The sequence below is a fragment of the Cygnus atratus genome, chromosome 9 (assembly GCF_013377495.2).
Source record: "Cygnus atratus isolate AKBS03 ecotype Queensland, Australia chromosome 9, CAtr_DNAZoo_HiC_assembly, whole genome shotgun sequence".
NCBI lineage: Eukaryota > Metazoa > Chordata > Aves > Anseriformes > Anatidae > Cygnus > Cygnus atratus.
In genome coordinates this window covers 2,974,938-3,000,763 of record NC_066370.1, presented here as the reverse complement: position 1 = coordinate 3,000,763, position 25,826 = coordinate 2,974,938, and the positions used below count along the sequence as shown (strand labels likewise).

The window sequence follows — 25,826 nt, the reverse complement described above, 5'->3', positions numbered from 1 at the left end:
AGAGCCACTTGTCTGGCTCCGTGTCTATCCACATCCACAGACAAATTTCCCAAGAAAGAAGCTGTATATGATTTCTTTCTGTTCATACCCTTCACAGATATTTTTCTACAATACCCAACTTCCAGCACTGTTTATAGTTTCTGTGTGGAGTTGTCCTTAGAGAGACATGTGAATCTTTGCTGTGGCCAGTGTAGTAAAGCTAACTAAATATACAGCCAATACTAGGGAGCGGGCATTTGCTTTTGTTTGGATCTCAGCACTGCTTTTAATACCAGTGGGTATAGCATGAATTGGCAAGAGCACTGTGAAGGTAACTCAAAGACTTCTTTAATTAGGCTATATTAGGTATAGTTAGCTCGGTTACTTTCTTCCTGTTGGACTGTGGTTCCTCCAAGGCGTATTCTGAGTACATACAACGGACCATTCTTTAATCTCCTTGATTAGAAGTGCCATTTTTTCTTCTTTTTATTTCATCTTCCTGCTAAAAATGTATTTATTTTGAGAAACCTGAATCCCCAGCGCCTTGCTGCTGGTATGGTCATTGCTGCCTGCACAGTATGGACCTGAAGCATTATTATTTGCCCAATCTCGCAGTTCCTGGCAGCCACACAGAACTGAAGCAGGCAGGGTTATAGGCTGAGAGGCTGCTGCAGAAGGGTGTGAGAGCAATGCAACCCACTGGATTCCCTTCTGCCTCCTCTCTGTCCCTATTTACACAGAGAAGTAAAAGAGAGACATGGATTAAAACTGCTTTTTTTAAGCAATAAGTATATAATATAATGCATGCAATACTTTCAGGGAATCTCATTTTGAAATTCTTGCTACGGTTTGGGACAGCTGGTGAAAACTGGGAAGAAGGTCTCTTTGCAAGTGCTTGTGAAACACAGCACATCCATTGCAATACGCTGGTTGTCCCGTAGTAACACAGCACTGTGAGCTGAGTGCATACCACCTTGACTGCATAACCCTAAGGAAAATGACCCAAATTGTTCTTTCTGAAGGCATCATTCAGAACACTGCCAGACCTGGTGTCATCAACTATGAGTCACAAATATGATAATACAATATAAGGTATTGAATAATATTCTCAACTTGTGATTCACTGTGCCATTTAAATGCCACCACTAGCATCCTGAACTCCATTCCAATATATATAAGTTTAGATATCCTTCCAAAATAAGCAAGTGACTTACAGCCATAAATTCAGTTCACCCCAGCTACTAACAGTGACCAGAAAGATTATGTTTTAGCTCTTCTGGCAAGGACAAGGTAATAAATATTCCAGTATATACTTCCCCCCTCAGATCTCCTCTCTCTTTCACTCTGAGGATGCCAAAAAGAAATTTTTAGCATTTCCAAGGGGGTTAATTCTGTTTCAGGTAAAGAGAAGTAAAGTGACCTTCCAGCTTTAGTTAACCGGTGTGACAGGACTCCATGTCTTGAGGCACAATCTAGGGGTATCATGTTTGTGACAAAGCATATGGGAGATGGCAAGTGATCTCCCTCACATCTGCTCTGAAAGGAAGAAACAGCTCCTGAAGAAAAGACAACTCTGGAGGAGATCTGACAGAGCACACTGCACGTGTACATGATCAACGTGCTACCCTCAACTCCAGGCAGTAAAATACTGTTTGCTGGAAAACAACTTTTGCCCGTCAGACACAATGTCTCTTTCAGCGCAATATTTCTAAGTTTTCTGTATTGGTGCACACCAACACACTCTGTCTCCCACTAGGAAAAGTCATTAATGGTTTGGAGTTGAATGGATGATCTCTGAGTAAAGTTCAACACTGTTTGGGTCTGTGTTCAATGATAGATAAACTAAAAGTCATGGCTTGTTGCCTCTGCCACTGTCACCAGATGCCGTCTGCTGGATAAGCTGCATTTGTATCTACTCTGCGCAGTTCCTGTGAGTTGTGTTATTTTTATTTAAACTTATTTATTTTCAATAGACTCTCAGAGCACTGTATGCCCTCAGGACATAGATTTCCACATTGCTATTTCCTCTTTTAAGCAGTCCCAGTAATGATTCCCCACTCCTCAACCTTGTATAAAGATGTGGAGTCTAAGCATTCCACTAATTTGGGCAAGACATTTTGACAGAGGACCCATTTATCAAACAGCAAACAAGCAGTGGGTCCAAATGCTAACTGTGGACACTTCCATCAGAAATGAGGCCACTTGTACATACCAAAATGTAAAAAAAAAAAGATCACTCATACGCCAGAGGAAAAGACACTACTGAGGATCTGAAACTCACATTTCTTCAAACACAATACTCCAGATATGATAGTTGCAGAGTTATAAGCATCCTCAACCCTGTTACATTATAGCAATGGTATTTTTTTTAGACTTGAAAATAGTCTTGAACGTGTTCTAATATTTACGTATAAACTCAGAGTTTTGTTAGCAGAAATCTGAGCAAAATCATATGGGAGACTGAATGTGAAGTAAAGAAATATTCTTGCTACAGGAGGATTTATTTTTAATTCTACGACTACTATTTGTAATCTGTTCTGTGCACCTGCTTACATCACTGTGTTAGATTATAAATATCTGCCAGTGAAATGCACTAGTTGATATAAAAAGCCAAATCCACTGGATGCAAATGTGATTAAAGACTCAAGCTCAAATCTGCAGTTCCCTTTCTTACAACTGGATCTAAGGTATAATTTCCTTGGCTTTGCAGCAGTTATTCTGAATTTACACATGTGGGTGTGAATGGAGAATCAAACACAGCACATATTATGCACAACTTAGGTAAATATAACTAAACAAACCAAACAGACATCTCTAAAACACAGTATGAAGATTAATAGAGAGAAATGCTTGAATCAAAGCAAATTTCATTTCAGCCCAGCTGGCACATTTCATGTTATCAAAATACATTAGACTTCTAATCATTTTAAAACAGGAAGTAAAGATAGAGTGAGATTTTATAGTGCATAATAACAGGGAGAAAACAAATTCATAGATGTCATCATCAAAGCAGCTTAGAAAAAGACACACACTTGAATACATCTGCTTTTGAGCTACTGCAGACAGAATTGTCTGTCAGCCCAGGGCTGAAGTGCCATGGTTGCAGTGTGTCAGCGCAGTAGGTACTGGGCTCATCTCAGATGTTTTATGAAAAAATGAAGAGAAAATGGAATTGCCAGAAGATCCGTGTAACAGGAGATTTCAGCACGAGACGGATGACTGATCACCACGTCCTCTGCAAGACCTAAATGGAAAGGATCACAGTACTCTTTCAAAAAGTTAGCATCAGTACTGAGAGGAATTTGAGGAATACAAAAAGTATCGATAATGAGCTCACCTCAACTGAGTGTAGCTCTGGGAAGCACACCGATGTCAAGCAAAAATGTCATTCAAAATACAGGGTTTGACTGGCATAAAATAGGTGAACCTTAGCAGGTTCACCTATTTCACAGGAAAACTCAGTGAAAAGGAAGGGAGATGAAGGCATTTCTTTTTCTGAATAATGTTCTGAAAAGATACCGTGAGGACAGTAACCTCACAACTGATTTAACAAGAGATGGTGACGTGCGCAAAGGCCCTGGCAAAGCAGACCTCCCCTGGAGCCAAAAGCGGTGCTGCTGCCTGCAGGAGCCAGGTTGGAAATTGTCCCCACGGCTGGGCAGGGCCGAGAGGAGCGCATCAGAGAGCTGTGGTAATTAACATAATTACGTTTCCTCACAGGGTGAGTGGGAACTGTCTAGTTGCCTTTCCAGGCATGTTACCTGCAATTAGCTCGCTGGAATGCTGGACTATAAATTACTGTCAGAAGAAGCTTTCTAACGAGCAGCCTCAAAGCGCTGAACCACTGGGGAACAGAGGCTGATTCAGAGTGTCCTTCCGCAGTGCTGACAGATGATATATGTCATCAGAAGAAAAAGAAATTAACACAGGGAAATGTGGGATTACCAACAGGCTTAAACTGAAGTTACACCCATTTTTCAAGTTAGTTATACAATGTTATTCTGTGCTTAAAGTACAGAGTTCCCATTCAATACAAAGATTGTATACAACTAAAGTCAAGAGGTGAGAGCTGGCAGCGCTGCGTGCTGGTGGCCCATCTCCCCCTGCTGCCCCCTTCTCCATGAAGTACCTGGGCCAGGCCTAATGCAGCCAGCTCCCTTTTCATTAATGGCAGCCTGCACATGCTGGGCTTCATTTCCCACGAGTTAATTAACATCATTTTTTGGAGAAGAAAGTCTAGGGAAAATGGATTGTGTTGGATTTACATTGTACATTTTCTTAAATATCATCCTAAATTTATATCTGCATAGCAAGGATAGTTCTTTTTCCTTGTGACTCTCATTTTGAGTGAATGTAACAGGCTTTGGTCAATTTGCATTTAATCTGGAAATTATGCTGTGCCTTCACAAAAGTATTGGGAATATGGCACAATCCCCCAGATCACTATTTTCAATATTTGCAATGTGTTCTGGTGTAAAGTATGCATGTGAAATCCTCAGCTAAACTCTGCTCTCTGGCATACACCCAATTTTAAGCAGAGGATTAAGCTCAGACTATCAAGACTGAGTTAAGCAAATGCTAACTTGGCTCCGGTGGTGCCCAAGCACAGGCTGTGCAGCAATAAAAACCGTACAAAAAGAAATGTAAAATTGCACAGTTTCATGTACAAGTCTGATCCATGCTGTTATGGCTTTTGAAGTTAGAAGCTAGACAGGCGGAATTTCACTTGTCTCTTGTACTTTTAAACATTTCAGTTTGCTTTCTTTTAGATCAGCTACTTCATTGCAAAGAATACATGGATTCAATTACAAATCAGATTTTTTTTTTGTACCTCTAACTTGACAGAGCAATTCTCAGTTTCAGCATTGACAAGCTCTTCTGCCTAACAAAATAATTCACTGCAAATGATTTAATATGACCTGAGAGAATATTTTAAGGCTGTAAAAATGGCTTTAAAAATACAGTGTAGCATTCTGTCTCCCAAAAGATTACAACAGGATGTGTTTGACAGCCTTGGCTTATAAAATCATTTTGGTAACAGTTATATGTACAAGAATTGTCAAACATGGTGTTACTGGAGGTCAATTCTCATGTTCTCACTTAATACAAGTGTAAAATATAGGTGACAAATTTCATTGTAGCCTGACAGTTTTAGATGTGCAGTAGATGTAACATCAAAAGTATGTCTTAAGCTAGAAGTGGCATTTTTATCATTTCTCAGCTGAATACACATCCTTCACAATGTTTTGATCTTCTTGTAGCAGAACATGAAAAATATACCCCAGAAAGCTGCCTCATGTTCTAACAAGCTATTTCCTATGAGCCAAACATTTTAAATGCTGCATTCTTTCTTATTTTGAATCACTGCAATGACAGGAACAAGACTCGAGAGAGTTCTGGCAGATTCTAGGACAAAGAAAGTTTCAGAAACTATCAAAGTTCATAGTTTTCCATAGTAGTAGTTTTATTTATTTTTTCCTTTCTTTCCCTCTTGCATTATATTCTATCCTGTTAAATGCTCATGTGGTTCCGATTTCTTATTCTGATCTAAGCAGCTGGCAGTGATGGGCCAGTTCTACCTGTACTCATCTTCACGGTGGTACTCCAGTTACCTACAGACCCATGACATCTGCGCAATTCTCAGATAAAACCAATCTGAATAATTGCCCATGTAGTCTTTGAATGCCATTTCTCTGTAAGCTCCCCAGCAACTGTGAAAATATTAGTGCTGAATAGATACCTTCCCTCTGATCCCTTTCCCTTACCGATTGTGTGACGCTAAGGAACACCCCATAGCTGGGAGCGGTGACTGTTAGGTATCCCGCCTGGAAGCTTCAGTAATTCATCCTTACTGCATGTATGATACACGTATATGTATGTGCACACATATTTAAAGATTCCAGAATTCCTGACATAATGAATTATCAACTGTATTGTGAGCAATTATGACTTGGACAATGATGCCTTTTTTGTCGAAGTTTAAAATGGGAGTCAAGGATATAGTATTTATGGGGGCCAGTTAAAGAGAGTTGATATTTACCTTCATAGTTAGATGAAAATTATGTTGGTGCCCAAATTCCATAGTCTTTTTGAAAGTTCTGAGGAGACAGAAATATAAAATCAGTTATGTAGCAATGGTACTCTTTCTTTTATATATATATTTTTTTATATTACAACTATCAGACTGTGAAGAATCCATTATTTTTCTTTTTATGGTGTTTTGCATTTTTTTTCCCTAAAAAAAGCATTCTTTTGGAACACAAAAGGGAAAGTGTTGATTTTATTAAAATAAAATTACATACCTGCATTTGTACTGAGGGGAAATTATATCAGAAACAGGTTATAACACTGGCTGGTCAGTCAGACCTTTATGGTCCATAAGTATTTGTGATGGCTCACGGCAGCCCTGAGAAAGGAGGCCACTTTGTACCAGTGATCATTAGGGAGGATTTGAAAACACAGGCTACTAAGTACATTTTTCTCACCTGCCCTGCTGGTGTGGACACTGCAGTTGGGTCAAATTAAAATTCAGTTGCTTTGGAGACAGAGGGACTGAAATGTTGTTATCCACACAGGGAACAGAAAGGACCAAGGAGCTATACGTCATATGCCCCGAACAGTCCAAGCTACCTTCCATCTGGCTAATGGAAGTGAGACAGGAAAGGACAAGGAAAGGTGTTTCTCTTTAGAAAGAAAAGGTGAATACAGTGAGCATCTTCCAAAGAAGCATGGGACTTGATGAAAGCTTTAGTGTGGCAGTGGCAGAGGATTACTGCAGCCTTAATGAAGGTAGTGACTGGAGGCAGCCGCACCTGCACAAGTTTGTGCTGCGAGACACCAGTTATAAATAAATTTACTATCTTCTCTATATTATTGCTAGAGATCATTAAAAATATTCTAGCAATTATTTCAGTCTAAAATCTGGAAAGGATTTTTAAAATTACCTTTATTATCTGTAGTGTCAAGTTGTCCATTAAATTTTTTTTGCTATGTTATTAATTAATTTTAAAATTACTGTCATTTCCACATCCCATTTTCATGTTTAAAAAAAAAAAAAAGTGAATCATAGAAACTTGTCTTTTGTACCATTTAAATGGGGAATTAATACTTACAAGACTGTTTTTCTATTTCCTGGGAAAATATTTACATTCGTTATCTGTTTTTCTCAAAAAAAGTTCCTTGGCCGTTCACCAAGAAATGATGTCACTAAGGTGCGACACCAAGGAGAGTCTTTTTGCCAGCAACCTTCTCCCACATTAGTCACTGCAGCAGCTAAAAACTGTGCTCCTTCCCAGCAACCCCTCTTAGCCATTACTATTAGCTGAAGATTGCTATGTGCACTAGACTAAAAAGTTCATTGTATTTTTCAATGCAAGCATTTCTTTCCTGGTGCTGTGTGGTTGCCAACCTCTCTGCTCTCCCAGGCACTATGGGACTCTGACAATTTCTAATGATGACAAAGTAATTCAGTACTGTCTGTGTTTATTCTTCCAGGAATAAGCTGCTTTAGCAGAAGCACATTTCCAATGTGTGTGACCTTTGCTCTCCTTAATAATTCTTTCTGACAAAATGAAGAGACTGCAGCGTTTCGTAATGGGAGCTCTATTAATTGTTGCATCTTCCTGATTATTAAGGAATTGAAAAAAAAATCATATTTATTTAAACCAGCCTAAAATGCATTCATTACATAAAGTTGCCAAGCAAATCAGAGAAGCCCAACAAGTCTAATCCATTCAAGAGGCAATAGCTAAAAGCTAGAGCTGATTTCACGTGGAGTTGTGGGTGTGAGCTTCTCTTGGCAGAGACACAATCACTAGTACAAGGCTGATACCTCTAGAAGTATTGGCTCCAATCTGTAGGACCACCATGCCTACACAAGGAGGGGAAAAAGTTTTCTTAACATTACGTTTCTATTTCTGAACCTCCGGGGCTGAGCAGTTCATTACTGATGTAGTATAGAATAGCCCCAGGACAGTTCTGCCTTGCTATGGTCTTCTAGAAGTTAAGAACATCCAAGAACAACTGAAGAACCAAGTATTAACTAGTATTAACTGCACAATAAAGCTGTATGAAAATGTTGACCAAAAATGTTACGCTACTGAACATGTACATGTTAGCGAATAATGACTTTTTAGGAAAGATCACCCATCCCTTATTAAGACACGCTGGTTAGGCTTTCACATGTCCACCTTTGCCACAGTAGGACAAGAATACAGATGCTGTCACCACTGCTTAGGGCAGCTTCCCTGATCTGCAAAGTGGAGGTTCAGTCCCATTCCCCAAAGGCTTCTGTCATCATTCTGAAAGGTTTTGTTTTAAATCTCTATACTAAAAATTGAAATACTGAAAAAATATATTTTTCTTATTTCTACATTTTCTAATTCAGTGAGTGTGTCCCTTCCACTATTTTTAATGGAGCATAGGCTGAAATGACTCTCATCTGTTTATTCACCCAAGCAGCAGCAGCATTCATTCTTTGGGCATGAATACAGCCTCCTGCACTAAAGCAATGCAATTCTTTTGCTCTGCATCAAAGAGGAGGTTCATATGTATTCAGATTCATGTTTATTTATTTATTCAGGCAAGTGACTGGTAGAATTAACTGACATGATCAAATGAAGATCTGGAGCTTGCAAAGCACTCCTTAGCTAAGAAGAGCCCACATTTGTGTTTAAACTGCAGGTTATAAATGATTCTTCAAGCAATAGCTTTTAAACAGTGCTACTGAAAATATTGACCTGAGCACATTTCTGACTTTTAGGGAAGCCTTGGCTGAGAGCCCAAAATGCTTTAGCCTGCCTGTTTCCTTAAAACATTATGAAAAGACTTCAATGGAAAAGCAGCTTTAAGTTTGAAGGCATATGTATTGAGTTGTGAGCGGAACTTTCTTGTGTAGATTAATCACTAATTACTATCTGAGTATTAGCTTATGGAACAAAAAGAGGGAGAAAAAAAAACCATACAAATCCTGTTTAAAGAAACATGGGTTAATAGTAAAAATAATGTACGCTTTGGTTACACAAGCAAGCTATTTTAATTGTTGCTATTGGAAGAGAAGCATCAGCATACTGCATCTTAAATCATCTAGAAAAATGTATTCCTTGGCTTTTTGTCATTGAATGAAATGTTTTACAAAACAGAGAAAACAGTTCTACTTCCTTATATGTTTTTAGTATGTCTTCAAGGCATTGCTATTTATTTTGCAAGGTCACAATAACTGTGTGTAATTCATTTCACCGCATATTTGAAATATGGGCCAGCAGCTATCAATTAAAGTGACTGATTGAGTAAAGTGCATAGTACTTTTGCCTGTTGTAGGCTACAGTCACTGGTATTTCAAAACCATTTCCTTTTACATCAGTTCTCTGCTTGGCTAGTTTGCCTAATTTTAGCTTTAGAGGCAGTGGACTTGGAACAAATTCAAAAATGTTTAAAAAAAATGTCCAGATTAAAAAGTAACAGTTGAGTAAGAATGATTATAGAACAAATAATGAAAACAACTAAAAGCTAAAATTTCACACTGTGATTTTCTCTAATTGCCAACTAGCATGGGCTAAGGGGATTTTTCAGCAATCTCAGTGATCTCCAGGCTCTTAATATCTGAGTATTGTCTTGATGGCTGCATATTGAAAAATGGGTTTAGTTCTTTGGCCAGGTTGTATGTACACTGGAGAACTACTGAGCTGATTTTTAATGGAAGAAGACGGAAGATCACGTAGTCTTCATTCTGCAAGTTTTGTACATTTTGTCTTGCTGTGATTGCCATCACAGATTTATTCAGATTGCTACCCTGTTATATTTTTCCATCCAAAGCTGCATGCTGGTTACTCTGTTCAGGTTCATTAGCTCAGAATTATAACTAACAGAGGATAAGGAGTTGGTCTGGAGACACTGACTTGTTTGGGCTTTTCCAGAAAAGCAGTCTCAGCACAATTTTATAGTGCACATTTGGCAGAAGTGGTCATTGCCTACACTGTAGCAAGATCCCCTTTCACATCCTCTGATGAAGATGGTATGAATCATCCTTAGAAGACCTGTTTCCGTGTCTCTTCCCCATCTCTGCCAGCAGCCTCCCCCACTCCTTATAGTATCTGGCAAGGTCATAAAATTCTGTGGAGTATGTACATGTGTTTAGATGTATAGGGAATGCATCATGGTCATGTGTTAACGCTACCATCCTGTATTTTGACTGGGATAACAGCAGCCCACATCTGCCTAGAGCCACCAACAGGTACGTTAAGCTGGTCATGGACTTGATGTCCTAAGAGACGTTGCCTATATTAATGACCAATCATTGTGTTGCTGCAGACTGTTAAACCTTAGGGACCGTATGTCCTATTCATGCTGATAGGACTGGATTGTATATCACACTCAAACTAGCTGCTTGAGCTAGCATTGTCCTGATCACAGATGCAATAGGCCTGTTCCAGAGTCACAGTCTCCTTGTATGCATCTGTTCAGACACTGTATTTTAATGCACATGCTCTGTGAATAGATGAAACAATAGACCACATTTGAAATATATATATTTTTATTTTTGTGTGTGTGTTTGTGATAAAATAGGCTTACATTATTAGCTACACCAGGCTGTAGTCAATACCTGGCAACTCCTTTTCTGCCACTGTAGTGGGGAACCAGCAAGGGGACTGAGCTGGATGAACCGAGAAGCTGTACTGATGTAGATCCATTAGCTTCTTGAATAACAGCCTCACACCAGTCCTGCCTTCTCCTGAGAAATTCAGCCCAGCGAGGATGTTTGAAAAGTGCATCCAGTGTAAAGCTAATTTTAGAACTTCTGTGGTTTAACCTCTGCTAGCCAGTGTAATAACTAACTGTGCTATCATTTATGCTGAACATTTAATTAAAAGCAATTTCATTATTTACTCGAGTGGTTTGGACCATGAAGGAGGTGATGTGCCAGCATTCCTGCAGTGATACTTCAAGCTGCTTGGAAGCTGCTGGCCCCATCCTCCAGTTCCACAAAGCAGGCTGATCAGCAAGGTGTTAGAGGAAAATCCCCCCATCTGGCTTGTGAAGTTCGTGGGTAAAAGATTGCCAAACATCCTGAATATGTAAAGGAACAGAAGAGATGGCAGGAAACATCCAGGAACAGCCAGATGCTGCAAATTCCATATTTTAGTGTGAGTATAATACACAAAGAAAGAAGCCAACTGACAGGAATAGAGAGATGGAAGGGAGATGAAAGGGAGCCAGCAAATAGTACAGGGCAATAAAACCATACCAAAAGCAGGACTAGCTTGTTCCAAAAGATAAACAGTCTGCTCAAAAGCAGAGCTACACAAATGCCAGAAGGTATAGAAAGTATCTGTGTGTAGCTAGAGGTATTAATCCCTGCATCATAGAGTCAAAAGGGATTTTGAAGTCTGCATCAGTTTTGTATAGAGGCTTGTAGCATCTGCTCAGTACATGGCTAAATAAGTATTCACATGTTATTTAAAAATAATTTTACTCTCTTTGGTAGTCTCTGCCCTGTATTACTATATGAATGTACAACAGCTGACACTGTGATCTTTTGGAAGAGTGTTTCTTTGACAGTTCCTAATGGCATGTTTATTGTGCATTTAGATATTTTCATGATTCAAAAAGATTTTCTCTATGATGTTGGATTTATAGATTGGCAAAAGAAGTATGTAGCAAAAGAAGTCTGAAAAAAAAGTCCAGAATAACCTGCAGACTTTAAAGTAATTCAACTTATCAAACAAAAATATTTATTTTAAATGTGTCACAAAAGAAAGCTGCTGAGAATTTATTTTTCAGATTTTGTTCTTCTATTAACTCAAAGAGAACTGAATTTCTCTGGAAAATCTGTACACCTTTCACAGGCTACATGATTTTCTGGAATGTGGGCCTACTGTTTATTTTCAAAAATAATAATAATAATAATAATGTTGAGCACTCACAGCTGATTTCAATGAGAGAGAGGAATACCCTGCACCTCTGAAACTCAAGCTAAAGCTGATGACAACTCTATTAGCACCTGTGGGAAGCGATAGCTATGGCTATGAAGACCAAAGCAATTAGTGGTGAGGACCTAACACCATGGTTTACACATCTCAGGGGTCTTAAAGTTAACTTCAGCCTAGTCCCATGGGCTGAGTGCTGATTAGCTCCTACAGCATGTGAGGTGTCCTCCTGGAGCTGCCTGCTGTGTTATCCGTTTGTAAAAGGAACCCAGGCTGGGCACTGCAAGACCAGTGAACAGGGAGAACCAGCGCACGGTCCAGCGCACGGTAGGCCATGGGTTCAGAAAACCAGCTTCAAAAGCACAGTTTTTCTCAACTGACATATTCTTGTAGATGCATCTAATATTGCTGAGAAGTTGTCTTGAAGGTAAAACTGAGATTTTCAAACTTTTCAGAACTTGAAATGAACTTGCCTTGGACCTTCTGGTTTGTGTTTAGATGCGTCAACCTGGCCTCTAATCTTCACTCCTCAATCTCTTGTGTCCCAGTGGCTCCAGCAAGAATTGATACTCAGTACCTTGCAAAACCTGTCGCTATGCTTGGGGAGAAGATGATGCAGTACCATAATACCCTTAAAGTTTCATAAATCGTAACAGCAGACTGTACTAGGGAACCAGCACATGTTTATAATGCTTTTCCTTGGTATAACATTTAAACTGAGAGTTGCTACAGAAAGCACTGCAGGACTGGTGATTGTGCAGTATTCTGGTGAATTTGTGTAGAGGGATCAAACGAGGGAAAGATACCCATGTTTTGCTGTAAACTGTGCTTGCTGGGCAGAACAACATTCCAGAGACACAGCTGTAAGAGGAAAAAGCAAGGGCTGCATTCTTCCCCTCACTAGAAGCACCATTAGTGTGGGATTAGAGCAGGGGAAAATCTACACAATCAGATAGTTGAATATTCCCATATAAAGCCAAAAAAATAGTCTTTATACAACACGGAGGAAGATTTCCTGACAAGCATGATTCTGTCACCTCGAACTTGTTTGAAGTGATAAGATTCATGCCATAAAGATGAAAAAAAGTGATAAAAGCAGTTGCTCACTAAGACAGCCAGTAGTGGAATTGTGAACCGAGGCAGAGAATTACTTCTGCCATCGTCCCTCACTGCTCCCTGTGGCCTTCAGTCAAGCATGGCCCAGCCAGGCCAGAGTATCTGCAAGAGACAGCGGTAAGAACCAGACCCAGCCCAAGCTGAGGAGCCTTGTGGGTTATAGCGTAGTGTCGGCCGTCCTAGCACGTAACTGTTGTTGCTTGTTGGCCTGAGAACGGTAAATCACTACTCAGCTCCACATTTGTTCCTCAACACTTTCCAAGGCTAGCCTGAAAAAACATCTATCAGCAGTTTCCAGAAAGCCTCCTAAATGAGGCTCCTAGCCTCTGCCCCAGCTGAGATGAACACAAGCTGGAGTTCTTCTAAGAACACCAGAGGTGTTTGAACAGCAATGCAGAGGAGACTTACGAACAATAAAACGCCCTTTATTTCACCCCTGTGCCAAGGCACCCCAGTCTCTGATCTGCAGCAGTTCCTCTTTGCAGCAAGACTCACAGAAGAGCAGCCTTTGGTCCATGTAGACTTGCAGTCCTATACAGTTTTGTTCCCTGGTTGCACCCAGAAATAATGGCCAAGATGAAGAGTACCCCTGCAGTGGTGTAACCTCCATAACTCAACAACTGAGAAGCTAACAATGAACAGAAAAGCAGAGAAATAAATTGTGTAGCTAAACAGCTTCCTTACACAAGCAGCTGGGTGAAGGATCAACTTCCCCCATCTGCAGTGGATCCTGCATTTTCACTGGGTTAATTGGGAAGAGGCTTGCTGGCACACATGCCATGCCATACACTGGCAACATGTGGGCATCCAAGCTATTAAAGGGAATTCTCAAGCAGAGAAATCAACCGCTTCAAGCTGTTGGGACTGGTCACATTTTGAGTACATACTGCTTTAAAATGTGAACAGTACAAGAGAGATTTATTGTCACAGGAAACTCAGACTCCACATTTCTTTCATTAAGTAACTTATTTTGTCATTATTTGTAGCTAACAAAACAACGTGAGCATCAAGTTAAGTGACTTCTGAGCCAAAAAATTGCACTTTGGTACTTTTTCTCTTTTTCTTTCTTTCTTTCTTTCTTTCCTTTTTTTTTTTTTTTTTTTTTTTAAATAGTCTGGAAACATCCAGTGAAAAACAACTATTTGTCAGTCCAGCATCTTCTGAAGAAGACCCCTTTCCTGAGTACGCCAAATAGTCTAACACAGTGAGGGTCTGATGAGTCCTAAAAGAACAGAATGTCTTGTTCATTTACATACAGTAAACACATGTTTCATCCAAACGCAATTGTGAAATAGTTTTGAAATCCTTCTTTCATTGCAGTTTTGAGACTGCTGGCTAGCAAGAGTCCCAGAAGGTTGTATTGTCTCTTGTTTACATGGGAGGATCAAAAAAAAAAAAAAAAAAAAAAGAGTTCCAGAAAGATCATTTGTCTTTGTTTCCTGAGCACTTTATTTCTGTTGAAGTACTATTTCTAAGATTAAGGCTCAGACACCTTCTGGATCCATCCAATATAAACTCACGCTTTGAAGGAAGACAGCTAGTTTGGCATACATGCTGATAGTCTGTCTTTATCACCACAGTCTAGATAAAATTTAGAAGCTGGAAACAGTTCTGTCTAGCAGTCATAATTCTGACTGCATTTATCTGGCACCATGTTCCCTTGCTCTTTCTTTTGATTCATTCTGCATTTTCTTCTCCAAATATTTTCTTTGACTGAGTACCTATAGTACGAATGCCTGGCATGCTGAGTAATTCTAATTCTGGTCACTCATGGGAGTAGTTGTTGAGGCTGTCCAATACTTTTCAGAATCAAGTCCAAAAGACAGAACTGGTACAGATTGTAAAACCATCATAGCAACAGCAATCCAATCCTCTATGAAAAGCTGTCTCGAAGAAAACTCCCCGCTAAAATCTGTGTATGGCAGGGAGAAAGGCTCAAAGTTTTCCTTGGACAGATACTGCAGAGCACTCCAGATAGAGCAAGCCCAAAAGGGAAAAAATAATAATAATATCAGAGCTGAATGGACTCGGTATTAGGCTTTTACTTTGAAACCAGAGTTTAATTTTGAAATAGCTATAAGTGTAACAAGCTTGGTGGTCTCTCCTTGGTCTCTGGTGGTTAGGGGAATCCACAGCACAAAACCACCACACAGCATCTGACACAATTGGCAGTCGTGGTGTAAGAGAGGCCCCGGACTGATCCTTCACAGCTGCAGCGCATCTTCACCGTGACAGAATAGCAAAGAAAGATGTGTGCTCTGATCAAACGGACTTGGCGTGTGGAAAACCAGCTCAGTCCACACCAAGTAAATGCAATGGCTGACCCAACATCAGCTCAAACAGCTCTCACAGTCTTTAACATTACCATTCCTCAGTGAACCGCCTTGGTGAGCATCTGTATGTTTTCAGAAATTCCATAATAACCTATGGAGAGTAATAACTACAGCAAGTGTACTGGCCTCACACAGGAACTGCTCAGGCAGAGGCTGAGTCTCATGCACCCTTCAAACTGTATTACAGCATGAGTAGAGCTAAACGGGACAGAGGCAGGAAAGGACAACAGCAGAAGGAGATGCAGCCAGGAGCTGCATTCTTCATCTTCACGATTGATACTTTGCAATTTTTGTAATGGGTTTCACTGATGAGCTTAAAGAGATCTGTTAATGAATTACTTGACTCACAAAATGTTCTTGTGGCATAGAAGGATTAAATTGATCTACAAGTGAGTAAACTTAGAGGCTGGGAGAAAGCCCACGAGCCAGCCAAATGTGCAGCCCATCAGGGAGCAGTGGGGACACCTGGAGGTGTGGGATAGCTCCCAGCCTGCGATGCCCACTGCAGGGCACACACTGCAGGGCCACCAGGAGAAGGCTTCCCTCTTCCCTTCCACACCTCTTCTGCTCATCTGTTCCCCTCAGGTCATGTGAAGTTCCAGCTTTTTGTTTTGATTAGTTGTAAAACAGAATAAGTTAAGCTTACTACCACTGAGTGTAGTGAAAGTGGCACAAAACCTTAAGTTGTCCATCAATGGCCCCTTAAATATGTGGATGGTATAAGAGAAAATCTAACCCAGTCTAGCTCAATGGCCACACCAGACAGTTATCAAAGTCAGCAATCATCAAAATCTAATAGTGGAATACTGGTTATCAGGAAAAATAAACCATTTTATGATTTGCCTTTATCACAAGAATATGTCTTATAAAATAGGCACCAAAAGTCATTTGTTTCTACTTAAATTGTACGCTGTGTGCTTCCTTTTTCTGAATAAAATGTCCATTAAATATTTATGGAATGGCATGAGTCAGAGGAAGCTTACACAAGATTCATGTGCAGTGTGCAGTAAAGCACTACTGTTTTAAAGTCACCAGCTTGGGAAGGCTATCAGCCCTTTAAGAATGACGTGCAAAGCCACGAAGAAAAAAAAAAAGAAAAAAAGATTTTAGCCATGACTTGCCCTCTGTATCTGCTCAGAGTAATTGCACAACTGAAGTTTTTTATTCTATGAGCAATCAGGAACCACAGAAATGTTGAATAGCTTAATGCTATTCAATTATGGTGTATGCATAGTCATTGAAGGATCAGCTCTGAAAATTTTTCTTATCATTCAAGGCAACTGGGGGCCAAGGAACTGGGAGCCAAGGGAATGAAAGAGAAACAGAATTTTTCAGCACTTAATCTGAATGCGCAGGTCCTCACAGAAGAAGAGCAATTTAAATGTCTGTTACTCTGTGCTACAGTTTCCATCTTAAGAGATCAGCGTCATAAATTTCTTCAGGAATGGAGTCTGTGTTGTCACTCAGTAGTTGGTTTGAGCTGTAGATAATCAGTCTAAATCAGTGCTGTAAGCATCACTTAGTTCTAATTCAGATAGAAATAATGCAGCTCAAGTATAATTTGATTTACAGCTGACAGTCATCTTGGGAAGCGCTTTCTAGAAGAAGGCATTTCAGAAAGTCCTTGAGGGAGTACTGGGGATAAACATATGCTAAGAGGATTGCAAGGGAATTCCTATTGGTAAGAGGTAGTAAGGTCAAAGCAAAAAATGGTGGGGTTTTGTTGGTTGGTTGTTTTTTGGGTTGTTTGTTTTGTTTAGTTTTGTAGAAAGACTCTCAATTCGGAGGCTGCACATGGAGAAACTAGTATGACCATGTAGTAACTCCCTAGCAGTTCAGTTGTATGAAACTGACCCTATTACTAATAAAAATGTAGTTTCAAGACAATGGCTACTATTTACATCTTCTCCATAGCCAAGAAGCCACGTGGCCAGAGGGACAGCTGCTTCACCGTCACCCACCTGGGGGCTGATGGAGCTGCTGTCTGTGCACTTTTTTTTAAGTCTGTGTTAAATATCTAACTTCACTTGAAATGACCTTTCACAGATGACCTTTAGGGCCTAAATTTGAAAAGACTATCAAAGGAAAAAAAAAATCAAAGGAAAAAAAAGCTGAGAATTGTTTAAAACCTCTCTTGCTTTATCTTTCAGACAATACCCCTGTGCTAACATTGTTTATCTGCTTTGCTGAACCACGGACTCACCAGCAATGCGGCAATTCAGCAGCAAGTCATTTCTGCCTTCCTTAAAGATGGGTTTTTTTTTGAGCTTAGCAGGACAGAAATAGAGCCTCATTCTACTTCAGGAGCAAACCAGAAAAGGCCACTCATTTCACATGCATCAGATGCAGGCTGGTTTTGACTGACACCATTAACATTGTGCAGATCTAGGCATTTTGTCTCCCCTGTTGGGAGTATTACAGATGTACCACTGGATGATTTCTAACAGTTACTTTAGCTTAGCTCTCTGGTTAATTGTAGCACATGGTGAAAAAGTGGGGGGGGGGGGAGGGGGGAAGTTAAAACTAAATCAAGAGCACACCACAATATGACAGCAAATCTTGGACATAGCTTACCTTCTCTGTACCTTGTGGGAATACCTCAACCATAAAGGGTATCTGACACAAGTTTTGTATGTTGAAGCCAAAGATGGGTGACCTAGGAGGTACTGAAATGAAGGATGCATTATATCGATTCTGATTGCTCATGTCCACCCAACAAAATCTCTGCTTATGCCTTAATTTTAACACTTTTAACTTCTTATCATATGCAAAAGAAAGCACTGAGCAGGCAGTCCTTGCAAGTCCCATTCCATAGAGCTATCCCAGCCAGGAACCAGCATTACCATGCTCACATTCACCCAAGCCCAAATCTCCCCAGGTGACCCCTGGGACAAACTTACACTGCCCTGGTATATATAGAAATGTTAGTTCCTTCCCTTTTAAGCTTATTTATTTATGTATTTATTTTTAAATAACCAACCAGCCTGTCCAGTCCCCATGGGGATGTAACTCAGGGGCAGCTACATCTCACTGCTGAGAGCCATGTAGTATTTGGGTGCTGGAACCAGAGGGAGAGCAGTCAGGATGGGGGCTGTGATTGCTCCATGTGCTCTGCCTCAGGTCATGGGAGGTGATCAGGGAGCAGAGGGAAGGAGGCAGGCTTTGGCCTGATCTAGTAGCTTGCCTGTGTTAGAGAATCAATCAAAACTCTTATGTAAAGGAGCTGAGGAGATGGAGGATTTTGTTTCTTGATTCTTGATGCTTGTGTTTCTGGGGTTCAATACCTACAAATACTCTGTTTGGTGATTTATTACAGAAGCCTCCAAATTCTCAAGTTGTTTAAGGTTTTGCATGTTTTCCTCTTACTCATGTTGCCTTTTCTGTCTGACGTTCTGTTTTTCAGTATTTCTGTTACAGCGTTCCAGACATCGCCCAGAAATTGTAGTGTCTCACTCAGGAGTTATGTAAGAGTTGCACTAGATATTCCTGATATTTCCCACTGTTTACAAAGCAGACTTGTTCTCTTTAATGTTTTCCAGTATACAACTGTCAGTTTACAAATGAGCACTGGCTGAGTGATTCGTGCCAAGCCATCTTCTTTCCACTCATTGTTTCCTTGTCCCAAATGACAGGGAGCACACGGCAAGAACAATAAATAATACCAGAAAGGGTGGATAATCTCCTCTTGTAGAAGGATGTTGTTTTGACTTGATGTAAAAGGTTATGAGGGTTTTGCAATGCTAATGATGAGTCTTCTAATCTAGAAGTGTTGATGCTGGAATTTTTTTCCTTTTGCTGTTTATTTTTCTTGAAATTTCCAATGCTTTATTACTAGAAGTTAAATCTTTCACCACAGTAAACTAACATGGGCTTCCCTAACTTTACACTGAATTACACGTGCTGAGGCTCTGTATCTGCAGCTTTGTATTTCAAAGGGTTGCCAGCACTTAGCAGAGTTTAAAACTGGCAAAAAGCTATTTTGGTTTTGCTTCCTGCTTCCTAACCTCAAGGTGTGATAAAGCCTACTCATACATTAGAACGTTATTTTTCTAAATCTCGTGGTTCTAGTTGGATAAGCAGGCAATCAATCTGACTGGATACTGAGTAGTGAAGTCCCATCATTGCAGCATCAATGTCGATGGCAAGAATGGTAACCCGTAAGGGTTAGAAGAAATCTGGTCTTGATAAACATTTTATATGAGACTCATAAGGCTTGAAAAATCTGTGTGAGCTCCTCAGCAGTGCTAGATGAAAACCCTCCATGCAAAACACCTCCTGTATTAGCAGGAAAGGTTTTGAAACATAGCAGTATTACCCCTCCCACGGCCTCTGGTACTATCCAGAGGCTCCTGGACAGGTGTGAGCCCCATGTCCATCCATAACATCTCACAGGGCTGATGGGAGGCTGCTCGGTGAGACACAAATCCGTGTTTTGCAGCAGCAGGGGCACAGTGTGCAGGAAGGGCAGCTGGGAGGAACGAGACAAGTGGCTGAGAAGGGGCTGCCAGAGGGTAGGTGCTGCTGGGCAGGTGGATGTGGCTGCGATCACCCCGGGTGAGGATGGCTCCCACAGGGTTACATCCCTCAGCACACCCCTTGCCAGTCCTGGCACAGCCCCTTTATAATGCATGTGCTTGGAAAAGGGGCCAGGTGACACACAGGGGAAGAAATGCAGGTTATGTGGAGTATTCTCTTTGTGTCAGTATTTCCTAGCACATGCTATAAAGGCAAGTGGATCTGTTTCTCACATATCACAGCTCTCCCTCTAAAAGTTTGAAGTGATGAACAATAATATTCTTATGCAATGCTTTTACAGGCTGTGAAAGAAGCTTCAGTCCAAAAAGTCAGCATGTTAATCTGCTTTCAGGGAGCTCTCCTCTCAATTCTTGTGCATCTCTAATAGGCATAGTGATGATGCAGTACCAAAAACACTACTCTGCCCTTTTGGTGATGGATGTTAACAGTCATAAATAATCACTGACTCCATGCTAAGTAAGAGGAGCTTATTCCTTTGCAGTCCCAATAATGTGTCACACCATGATCCATCACTGTGTCTCATGAAAATGAATTGGTCTTTTATCTTTTCATTCCTGCACATTAACAGCCATTTGCATTTTCCTCCGATGAATTTTATAAAATGTTCAGTGACAGATTCTTTAAAGAAATGGCTTCAGATTTTCCAAGGCACAATGGAGGAGGACAGATGTCACACAGAGGGCTTCACTCGCTCTGTGGTGCCTTCTGGCTTGCAGAGAACTGAAAATGTTTTTATTCTAAAGGCTCTGCTTTGAAAGGGCTGTTTCACCTCCTGAGTTGCTAGTGAAATAACCACACTTATGCCAAATTGAGACACACTAAAAAGTGACATGGAACAGCTGTATTTAACATTATGGATTCCACTTACAAAAGGGTTTCCTTCTCAATGCCTAGGAATTTGCATAGAATAAACAAAGTTGTGATTTCGCATGTTTGAGAGCTCCAGCATCCTTGCCTGATACACATTTTCTCACAGTCTGCTCAGAGCCTGCACCTAAATCCTAGATAGAAATATATATAGCAATTAATGTTATTCTCTCAATATTTGTTTCTAAGCTGGTGGCCAAACATTTGAACATAAATGAAAACAGTCCAGGCTCACTGAACATTCACTCCACCTGACTGCTCTGTTTAGTTAGCATTTGGTTTTGTTTTGGTTCATTTTCAAGAACCTTTGGATGACTTAATATGATTTTTTTATTATTATTATTTAATCAGAAGAAATAAACTAGCTCCAGATTAGATTTGCACAAATGTAACAGTATTAATGAAGTGTTTCCTTCTGCTGTGACAAAAGTGAGCTCAGCGTCATGCTCAGCACTTTCCAAGTCATACAGAATTGCTGTAGGGAGGGAAAGGAACCTGCACTCTGAGCCCTGTGCCATTAACAGCATTGCATAAGGAGCCCTTTGCATAACCAAATAGTGCTTTGGGTCACTTCAGTGTCATATCCAGTTGACTAACTTCACGTTTCCTTACACACACACTTCATTCTCTTCTCTTTTGTATCTAAGCGGGACTGTTAAATGGGACATTTTATCACAGAAATGATTTGCAAAAGACCTTTAGTGTTTTGTTATCTATTTTACACATCCCTCACCTCATTACTGACCATTTTTATGCTGTTTTAAATTATTTCCCCTCACACATGTCCAGAACTTCCTGTGAACTTTTGGTTTCTGAGCCCATCAGTGACACACATGACTGAAACACCCTGGACACTTCCATCCCATAGAATCAGCCTTAGTCTGCTGCACGCAGTTTCTGGAAGGTGATTAAATTGCACTACCTAGTCTTTTCTCACAATTCACGTTGTAGTTTTCTTTGAGGCCCAGCCTTCACTCCAGCACTGCCACCTTGTAACGATCCGTTTTTTTCATTATTCTCAAACAGAAGCAATAGCAACGTTTGAGTGTAGTGTTAGGTAATATATCAGGCAATGAAAAATTGGGCCTGTGCTGATCACTTCTGTCTCAGTGTTAGCAGTATGTCTACACTTTTATGGCTTCACCTAACACCAGATTGTTTGTACTGAGATGTGGTCAGAGTGTCTGTTAGAGATCCACTAGGACTTCAGCTGAAATGATGCCAGCTCTGCCCTGTTCTCAGGTATTTTGGCCTCCACAGTTGTAGAAGAGGAGACAGGAATTGCTTTCATGTTTTCTGACCTGCATTCCAGCTGTTGGGAAGATGGGAGCAGTGAGCCAGCATCGGGCACCAGTTGCTTAGGAGCAGTCAGGATCTCTAATTCACTTCGATTAAATGGGGGCTTGGATTACGTGACTGTCGTGTGGGCACTTGCTGCAGTTTATCATCCATAACTGAATTTGTGATTTCATGTTGAATGGCTTTCAATTTAGTTTTCTCCTTAACACTTATGAACTCATTCACTGATGATTACCAGTGTTTCCTGGCTCCTTGCTAGCTTTGGAGAATATGAAGTAGTTCAGTCTAATGAAGCAGAGACTTTTAGCTGGAAAAATTATGCTACTCTTTTTGCATTGGGTTATTCTTCCCTTTAACTGCTTTCTTAAAGATGGTCTGCAGAGTGAGAAGCGTTAACCCCAGATCTGGCAGAGAAGGCAGCACATATAACCTCTGTCTTCCTTAGAAAAAATCTCATTGGGGGTTAGAAATCAAAGCTGAACATCTAGTCAGCGTAGTGGGCAGACCCCACCTCCACACTATTCCGTGTATTGAGCCCACGTGGAGTGCTCTATTTGATATATAAAACATGGAAGCCTTTTTCAAGTTCTGAACCTGATCTGTAAATCTGTGGCCAAGCATCTTTCTTTTACAAATGGGTGAAATTTTGCCTGAAAGTTGTTGGATTCGCTTCATAATCAAGTTGTTTTCATTTAAGATATCTTTGTCTATTGAAAACCTTGTCTGAAGGTTATTTCATTGTGTTCTCCCTGATCAAATACTATTCACAATAGAGTGGATGTCATGACCCAGTAATCCTATTTAATGAAATTCAGTGTCTTTTGACTAGTTAGCAAAGGGAGGTACCATTCAAACAATTATCAGACCTTAGCATTCAACTTGTGACTAATATCAAATCAGAAATGACTCTTGCTGTTCTCCTTCTGCTCACCTTGAGTGAACGTTAAATTAATTAATAGCTCTAGACATCATCAAAGTCCTGAGAATCTGCACACACACTGTAATAGAAGCATAAAAAACATTTCTGATGGGTACACTTAATTCACCTCATAAGGCATTCTGCTAATTTCCTTATCTCTTGAACTATCACAGGCTGATAGTGTTGCACATTTATCACCCCAAAATAATTAATTCTTATCAAAACCCACTATGCTTCTTTTTCTCGACCATAACAAGCTGTTGCTTAGGACACACAGTTTGTCTTTGATATCAGAAACATGAAAATATCAGAAAAGGAGGCTCTAACTCCATACATGTAATTTAAGCAACACGCAAATCTTGGTATCTGGCTACCTACAGGAATCTATGGCCTTGAGTTTCCAGACATGGGAACAATAACGTGCCTCACAACATGATCCACAAAAAGCAGTACCCTATATCAGCCTGTTTGGAGTACCAAAGGAAGCATCTGGATAGGACCTACATCCAGTCCAGAGAGAAACATGGACTTTGTGCAGGACCCGCAGCTACCAAACCACGCCAAGATATGTGAGATGAGTCAGACATTTCCCAGGGGAATAACTTCAGCTTGTGCATTTGTCAAAGAGCTGGGATGGCAAAGCTGCTTGCTGTGGTTTGTGCAGGGCAAGCCTGACAATACTGGGAAAAGGGGAACAGCTTCAACAGAATAAGGGGTACTGCAGAATAACTTGTACGGAGCCAATCTTCTCTTGAGGTTTCTCCCCTTTTCCCAATGTTAAATATTCATTAAGCTCTGGAGAAAAATACACCCAACAGGTGGGCAGTTGGGCCCTCCACATGGTGTGAGATGGGAGAAGCTGCCTCATCAGCAGGGTATTCACAGGACTTGAGTAATCCTATGCCCAGTCAACAGGAGAAATTAAGATGCCCAGACATTTTTTTTGATGGAAATTTAGACATCCCAACAGGGGTTTCTTTGGATGTCAGTTTCGTATTTGTACAATTAGGATCTGCTATGGGCAAGCCACCTAATCATTGCTGGGGTGATAACTCTTCAGCATCAGTAGAGCAATATAGCAAAAAAGGTTATGAAGTCGCGAATGTTGCAGTGAACAAAATGAATGAAGGCCATTGGCTTTATTGTCAGAAAAGTCTCCAAGCGTTTTTGGACAGGGAAGATTATTAACCTCTCTGTACTGACAGCAGAACAAAATGGGTACTTCAACGCAGCCTGCCTTAAACACACTGAGAAGTCAAAAGAAAAGGCATCCTTCACTTCCCTTTCTAAAGGATCATCTACAGCTTCTGTGTGTTTCCAAACAGCTGCAACATTTGTCCAAGGAAGATCCAGTAATCTGTTTAGTGTCTGCATACTTGTCTGAAGAGTGTTTAACAGCCTTTTGAGATGATCAGCACTTTTTAAAAGCAGCTTGCTATGGGCCAATTCCATTTCCATGTCTGACACTGTAGAGACCTCAAACACACCTCTAGTGCACTTTAAACATAAATAGTGAGGATATATACAGATATTCATGAATACCCCGAAATCTTTTATCACCACTGTGATAAAAGGCCAGAGATGCTTCTCAGTAGTGGCTGGAGGAAAAGGAGAGGGAAAGTGTATTTAGTGCTGACCTGACGTTTCACTGAAATAAGCAATAAAGCTTCTTTGAGTTTCAATGCACAGAGGGCACAGGTTAGCAATCTTGAAAATTTTCTTCCGTGAAGTCTATAAATATCTGGAAATGCCACTGAACTGTTTTTCGCTGGCTTATGATGCCATATAACAGCCTTTTGCGTTTACGTGGAGAATTTCAGTACAAAATTCATGGCTGTTTGCTGCTTCAGAGCTGAGTCCCTCTGAGGAGAGGCCAACCATCAGGTCTGTGTAGCTGTGGCTCCCTGACAAAGCTAAACATGATCCACTGCTCCTGGTGTCACACACAGTCCGGATCACACCCCTTGCACAAGCATGGGGGAGAGGCTGGGAAAGCCAAGTGACAGCACAGGTGAACCAGAGGGCTGAGGGAAGGGCAGACCTTCATTTACAGTGTGGGGCTGGAGTGGCACACCTGTGGCATGTGGCTCTGCAAAATTCCTGGGGATTTCGGTATATATCAAGGTGAAACAGCAAGCCTTATAGCAAATACGGATTCTTAGCTTCCTGGAATTAGTTGGTTTTTTTCTTGAATGTCACACAGAAATACTGTGAGAAGCAATGACGTGTGGAACCACAAAAGGTAGCTGCAATGGCTGAGCTCTGTGGTAATTAATTGTAGGGGTGAAAGCAGGGAAGAAAAATCTCAGTGCAGTGAAATGTTCTTTTAAGGGCTAAATAAATCCAAATGTGAACGAACTAAACATTTAAAGGAGGCCTTCAGACAAATTAGTGTCTTGTGCCCTATGGGTTATGTAAATGCCTTCTAGATTTTACAACTGTGACCGACTTTACCATTTTGTGCTACTGCATGAATCCAGCACATGTTGAAACTGATGAAATAATTGTTTGTGTACATAAGTAAACCACCCTGGAACAGCTAAAGCTTGCAATTAATGAAGATATTAAAGGCAGACACAGCAACATTCAAAACAAACCAAGAAATAATTTATATTTTTAATTACTATAGTTATTTATAATTATAGTTATTTATGGTTATTAAGTATTAGTAATGGTTTGCTACAAGCTCCAAACCACTTACTATTAAGCCAGTCTGTATCTCTGTTTTAACTGCTTTAAGCAAAGGCAGCCCCACAGGCAGAGGAAAGTATCTCAACTACATGACCAGCTGGCAAACATTTTTTTCCTTCTTTTGAGGAGAAAAGTAGAATATCATTAATTAAAAATAATTAA

General features: G+C 40.4%; 1 long non-coding RNA gene across 1 annotated transcript; it reads right to left on the bottom strand.

The window, feature by feature from the left end:
* Nucleotides 1–550: 550 nt before the first annotated feature.
* LOC118247230 (uncharacterized) lies at nt 551–18,020 on the bottom strand. Its single transcript, XR_007708651.1, has 3 exons — nt 17,927–18,020; nt 6,020–6,077; nt 551–3,223 (listed from the first exon to the last, which is right to left on the bottom strand). It is a non-coding gene; the product is annotated as an uncharacterized LOC118247230 (long non-coding RNA).
* Between the last annotated feature and the right edge of the window lie 7,806 nt (nt 18,021–25,826).